Genomic DNA, 7,380 nt, shown 5'->3' on the forward strand with positions numbered 1-7,380 from the left:
TTCTCAGTCCTCTTGGCCCTCTGCAAATGTTGCCATCAATACTGTCGGCTCGAGAGAGTCCAGCCCCAGACTCTCTGAGCCTCTCCCAACCCCTCTCTCATTCATATACGTTGAGAAGGATTGATGCTCAGATAGGCTTCAAGAATCAGAAGCATTACCACAGTCAACTGCTTATGGGTTCAAAAGGCTTTCTCCAGATAGGCTGACGTTGCTCCTTAGGTAAAGACGTGGTCCAAGCTCATAACAAATGACAATTTTATACCCAGTATGTGAAGTAGGGAGAAAAAGCACTTTCTATTTCCTACAGTGTTTCATTTCTTCGTTTTCACATATATTTATTTGCGTCATCACCAAAATAGCTCTACATTTCCAAATAAATTGAATTAGCTTTCTAGTTTTTAAAGAAGCGCTTCTGACTTTGAACTGAGGACTATCGCGTTTTACTTCTTGGGCAAGTGTGTCAGTCCTCCTCTGCTGTCTTTGTTCCTCAGACCACATCAGGGAAGAAATCCTCACTTCAGCATTTATACAGCAGAAAATTGGTGGCAGGGTAAATTATCTCATGATGGCTGAATCATAGTTTCCAGATCCCACTGCTGCAAAAGCAAGTTGTGTTTTTTCAGATCCTCTATAGATTTACCCACCCTCTCCTAGCTTTTAAAACTACAGCTAGGGGAGGGTAAAACACCTTTTATTTATTTATTTTTTTTGGTTATTCCGAAAATAACCATTTATTTAGAACTCAGTGCTTCCCAGCTATGTGCTAAGGCAGGGGTTGCAAACTCAGAGGTCATGGAGCCTGGGTAGACATTTCAAAGAAGCAGGCAGTGGGGACACGGGACGACGGTGAACTGGACCACACAGGACCAGTCTAAAGGCGGCGGCTCTTGCTCAAATGCACATGATTATTATCTGGTAGGAATGTAGCCCAGAGTGGCCAAACTTCCAATTTTCCAAGAGAAAACAGAAATACAGATTTTTTATGTGGCAATTGAGAAGCACTTTGACCCTTAAAGAGGGTTAAAGAGAAAGCTACAAGCCCCAAATGGCATCACTCATGCTAAAGTCCATGATACCAAACTTTGATTTAATATCTAACCTAATAAGGTAATCTGTCATGTGGGCCCTCTCCATCCCCCGGGGAAGAAGAGGCAATCTGTGTGATGAAACCCTCCTGGTTCCTTCTCCCCAAAAGAAAATTTCCTGGCCTAAAAATAATCCTTTCTTGTCTTTTGCTAATAGTTCCCCTGCCCCACTCTTCTTCCTATAAAAACCTTCCTTTTCCCACAACTCCTTGGAATATCTCTCTGCCTGATGGAAGAGATACTGCCTGATTTATGAATCACCTAATAAAACCCATCAGATCTTCACATTTACTCAGTAGAATTTTGTTTTTTAACAGCACCCTATCAAATTATAAAATCTTCATACTCTTAATGTATCCTATAGAAAAACCCCATCAAGTACACAAAGATGGATATAGCATTGCAGTTTTCTGTAGTAGTGAAGAGTGAAGGAAGGGGTGGGGGTGGGGGTGTAAAGGGCCATCAATAAAGGATTGAGTGAACACATTGCGTACATCCTCAAAATGTGAAAAAATACGTAAACATGCCTGGTCAAGCATTTTTAATAGTCTTTCTTCCCATTTTCCTTTTCTTTCTTCCTTTCTTCTTTTCTTCTTTTCTCCGTTCTCTCAATCCCTCCCTTTCCTGGAGTAGAAGAAGCAGCTAAGTTCCACTCATTAAAGTAAAGTGATATGGACCAAAAAGAAAGTCCTCTGAAGTCCTTTGAGTGGCATCATTTAGTTATACAAATATAAGACAGGAAGCCCCATGCCCTGGGGAAAGTATAACAGCATCTTTTGTTGGGTTTGGCAGGGCTGCCCCTCTTCGGGGTACATAAAAAACTAATTTGCATTAAACACCTCCAAGAAGGAATGACCTGTACCCCAGCTTCTACTGTCTGAGATTCAAAGTCTGCAAGGGCTGTGAAAACAATAGATGGGTTCTTCCCAAGGCCCAGCGGGTAGAGCAGGATGGTAAATTCCTTGAAATGAAGTTCCCCGAGGGAACAGAGAAATAGCATAGATAGACCAGCTCCGGTAGAGTCTGAGTCTTTGAGAGAAAGAGAGCTGCAGTTCCTGAATTGTTACTGCAGCCACCCTGAGGCTGACTTCATCTCTGGGGGAAGTGACTTTGTGTGGAAACTCAGTGAGTCACTGAGAGCCAGGCTTGTGATCCCACGCAAGCTTTTCCTTCCCTGAGGAATCACTTTCCCTCCCAGGGCCATCTCAGATGCCCCACTGAGATGGTGGCCAAAGTTGAGGCTGAGTTCTCCACACTGTGGACCAGACCCTCGAATATAGCTGCTCCTTCAAAGACAAAAATCCTATAGTGTGGCCAGAACATTTGAAGATATCTTGAAGATGCCTTTGGGCATTTGAGCTGAGGCCAACATTAGTCATTCTGAGAAAATATTTTAGCTTTATGTCTTTCATAAAGCTTGACTGAAATAAGGGGAAACCACCATGGTAAATTTAAATCCATAAATATTTGTTGAGACACTTATTGAGTCTGCTAAGTGTAAAGCAGTATACTAGAAATAGTGGGATGTGATTGGGTAAAAAAGATGACCAAAAATTGGTCCCTGGCCTCAGGGAGCTTACTTACTGTCTGGAACTGGATTGTCTAATATGTAGCCACTAGTCACATGTAGCTATTTAAATTTAAATTAGTTAAAACTAAATGAAATCTAAGATTCAGTTGCTCAGTCACGGCAACCACATTTCGAGTGCTCAGTAGCCACATTTCCATCATCGCAGACAGTTCTGTCGCACCACACTGGTCCAGTGGGGGTTGGCAGTGCTTTTTAGCTTTGCGAGTCATTTGTTCTCTGCTGCAACTACTCAGATCTGCAGCTGTAGCACAAAAGCAGCCAAAGACAATAAGCAAACAAATGCACATGGCTGTGTTCCAACAAAACTTTATTTACAAAAATAGGCAGCAGAACAGATTTGTGCCGTGGACTGCAGTTTGCTGTGTTTTAGTCTAGAGAAAGAAACAACTAGCTATAGTGTAAGGCTCTCCTATGGAATAGAGAATAAAGTAATTACCTTGCTGTGGAAATTCAGGCAGTTATTATTATAGGTAATGTGTACCTATATAGGTATACCTTATATACATTATTGTATACCTTAGGTATACATAATGTATACCTATATAGATATACCTTATGAACCTGATGCATGCAATGTTATATGTATATAGTGTTATATCTATATGTATGTCATTATGTATATAATAGGTGTACCTACATAGGTTAATGTATTACATTACCTGTAATAATAAATGATTCTTGTTTTAAGGCCCTGACTTTTGGGGGATTATTATTACACAGCAACAGAAAATGGATGCACTTCATCATGTGCATCTCTAGTACCTTATGTAATGAACTTCCTGAAAACCAATACGTAGTGTATTTACAATATTTTTATATCTTCCAATGCTCAAAATCCACACGTGCTCTGGAGCCTTTACCAACTTCTCCATGCAGATCTGTCGGACTTTCCTCTAACGGCCGTAAACATTTTAATATCTCGGTCGCTGCACATTGAATTCTAAGTATTTGTACATACTTCCCTCTCTAAGTAGATAAGTAAGCTCCTCAGCAACAGAGTGTATAACTTTTTCATCTTTGAATCCCCAGCATCTAACACAATCCAGCACCTAGTAAGTGTCTAACAAATTTTTGTTAAATCAGTGTGGCTGTGATTGATATTATTGACAACATCTACATATTTGACATTTTTATAGAAGTTTTGTGTTACAGGTATTTTATAATCTTTATTTAGCCATTGCAATAGCTCAATGTTGTGTCTGTCCAAATATTCACCAAAGCTATGAGTTTCTATGCATAGTGTTTGATTCATCTAAATTTTCAATCCATGCACTTTTTGTTCACAAATGTCACAATCTCAAGACAGATCAGAGTTACTCTTTCATGCATATATGTTTTTCTAAAAAATTATGGAGTGGCACTTATTTTACGGAGTGGCATGATTTATATTTTGGCATTAGCTGAAAGGCAGTTGTGTTTTCACCTAAAGGTACTATGAATATATCTTTAAGTCAATATAATTTGCATATTAAATTTGCATTTTTATGACCAGAAGTTGGAATCAAAAACAAGGGAATTGGAAACATAGAAAAATGAAAGATTACTTCTTCTTTAATAATCCATTTATATCTAGTTAGAAGTCCTTTTAACAAAGTAGAAATAATCGTAATATTAGATCATAAAATATTACCAGATTAAAGTGTATTTTCATAAGAAACAGCACAAGTAAATGAATGTATTCATCTTTCACAGGGGAGAAACCCATTCTGGTGTAAGGAATTGCATTATGTTAAAAGTCTAGATAAATAACAACCAGATTTTTCATTATTGGACACATTCATGACTTCTGCCCTAAAACTACAATGTTTCTTAAAATTGATTATTAAAGTCCATTATCTGTTTCACATAACTTTAACTCTTTAATTACATGTTAAAAAAACAAATTAGAAAATAAATAAAAGCAAAAAATAATTTATATTGTAAGAGATACATTTTTTTTACAAATATTTGGTTAAATTTCAAAATAGATCTAAAAACTGCCATTCATAATGGCCTTCCAGAGTCACACAGGAATTTGAACTAGACGACATAAAAGCGCACTAGATTGTGTTTATTTTTTATATATTAAATCCTTTTATTATTAATTTGTATCAAATGTTATTTACTCTAAAAACTTTCAAATTTATGAACCTATAACATCAGAGAATAAAACAGTCAAGAAGTAAAAATTTAAGTATCCAATCATCTAAAGGTACTATACATTTAAATGTTTTGTATAATATATAAATTGTTGTTTTTTTTTCATTAATCTGTGGCTCCTATTATAGCATCTGCTACACATATGTCTTTTCCTGGGTTAAATCGATACCACTGGCACATGGTATGCAGCTACTGAGGGGGTAAGTATTTCTTCCTATGCTGATAATCAAAGAACACAGTAGTTCACTTTCACCTGGCAAGACAGCAGGACATCTTTGCTGTTACTGTCTTGCTCCAGCGTGGTGATGACTCACCGGTTCTGTGTCACTATTGAGTCCACAGAGACATTGATCGTCTCATCACCCCATAGAAGTTCATGCTGGTTGCCTACATTGATGACAATATACTGATAGGACCTAGAAAGCGTGTAGTGACAATTGTGCAAGATGCCTTGATAAAATACTTGTGTGCCAAGGGGGTGGATATTAATTCCACTAAAATACAGACATCAGCCACTTCAGTAAAATTTCTAGGGATCCGGTGAAATTGAGCATGTCTATATACCCTCTCTAAAGAGAAGAAGTTCCTACATCTTTTCACTATCTACCATAAAGAAAGAGACACAGTACTTGGTAAACATCTTTTGATTTTGGAGGCACTATATACCACATTTAGGCATACTATTCCCATCCATTTATCAGATTTACCAAAAGGCTGAATAATTTTAATGGGTCTCAGAGCACATGAAAACTTAACAAGAATGTAAGGCAAGGGTCCTTATGATCCAGAAGCTTTAATTGTACTCAAGTATCTATGACCAGTTGTGATACTTTTGTTAAACACTGGGGCAAAAAATTCTAATATTGTTTCCCAAGGTCTTAGAGCAAAGCTACATATTTTTAGCAATAACAATGCTCTTTTGAGAAATAGCTCTCGACTTGATCTGTCTCTGACAGAAAATGAAAGTCTGTCTTTGGAACATAGGTAACAACATGGACACCATTCCTATCATAAACTGGGATATATGGCTTCCTATTCATAGAGTTGGGCACACCCAGTGGCATTCCCTTATTCGAGTGGAAATGAAATACATCGTCCAGACAAAGCAGACCCTGAAAGCACAAGTAAATTGTATTAGCAACTGACTGTCCTTCCCAACTTGCCTATGTCTTTTGCTCTGCTGATCCTCCCTCAACCTCTATTTTTATCTCAGAGGAAGTTTCTTATTATTAATTGACCAGGAGGGGAAAAATTCAAGCCTTATTTATAGGTATCACTATGTGATTTCTGGCACTGGGCAGAAATTAACAGCTGAAGTTTTACAACTCCACCCAGGATTGACCCTGAAAAAGTATGGACGGGAGAGTGGGAAGACAAATCCTTTTAACGGTTTATCTTGTTCACTTGCCTTGAAGGAGAGCTAGCTTTAGGTGAGTATCTATGCTTCTCTTTTATTGAGGGATCACTATCACTCTCAGGTCTGCCCTGGAGGCGTGGGGCTTTGTCCCAGCATTGGAGGTAGTGGCCAAGCCTGGGAACTTAGTTGGAGCCTTCATGGTATGGACTAGAAGTTTAAAGGTGACATGAAATTTCTGTTCCTATGAATCTGGGCTCTGGTCTTTTTGAAACTTTAGTACTCAAGGAAGGAATGCTCCCTCTAGGTATACAAAGTGGTACTACTGAGTTGGAAGTGTGGGGGATTGGAATTGGCCACCCCAAGATACGTCTTTTTGGCATGAGGATTACTTTGGGCTGGTTACTTTTAAAAACCGCAGACATGAAAGAAACTCTGAAAAGCAGAAGTTACCCTTTGTTAAGAGACATTTACATTTGTAAAGGAAATCTCCATCTGTAAAGATGTCACCCCCTCTGTACCAGGAAGAAGGGGGGATGACCTTATCTCTGGAAACTCTTATCAATGCGGAAGGCAAGGACTTAAATCTGCATGATAACCGTACTCTTGCTTACTGTGCTTTTCTGGTAATCTCCCACAACTGAGGCCCCCCCCCCCACCCCCAACATCCTCGTTTGTCTTTAGCTGAGGGTGGTATTTAAGGTGAGAGCTTCTGCCATGTTGGCAAGTTGGTCAGTTTTCCTGAGTCTCTCCCATGAATACAGGTTATAAGCTTTGTTTAATTTTTTCCTGTTATGCTGTCTCATGTGAATTTAATTCATAGCCTGGCCAGAAGGACCTACAGTGAGTAGAGGAAATGTCTTCCTCCCCTACATTTTGATGACGAGAACGGGATAAAACTTCACTGGCTGGGCACTACTCACTTCTGGACTACTGCAGCTGAGAGATCTTGGATCCCTGATATACAGCAGAATGCACAGAAGGTAGCAAAATACAACACCAACTACATAAAACTTATAATGTTTGTCATCCAATCAAAAATTTGCAGAGAAAGAATCAGAAAAATGTGATCTCTCACCAGGAGAAAAATCTATCAATAGAAACAGACCTGAAATGACAGAGAAGACAGAATCATCAGAAAAGATGTTATTTAAAAAGCTATTATAAATATATTCCACATGTCAAGAGGGTAGAGAAAAACATCACCTTAA

Source organism: Equus przewalskii, chromosome 31 (assembly GCF_037783145.1).
Source record: "Equus przewalskii isolate Varuska chromosome 31, EquPr2, whole genome shotgun sequence".
NCBI lineage: Eukaryota > Metazoa > Chordata > Mammalia > Perissodactyla > Equidae > Equus > Equus przewalskii.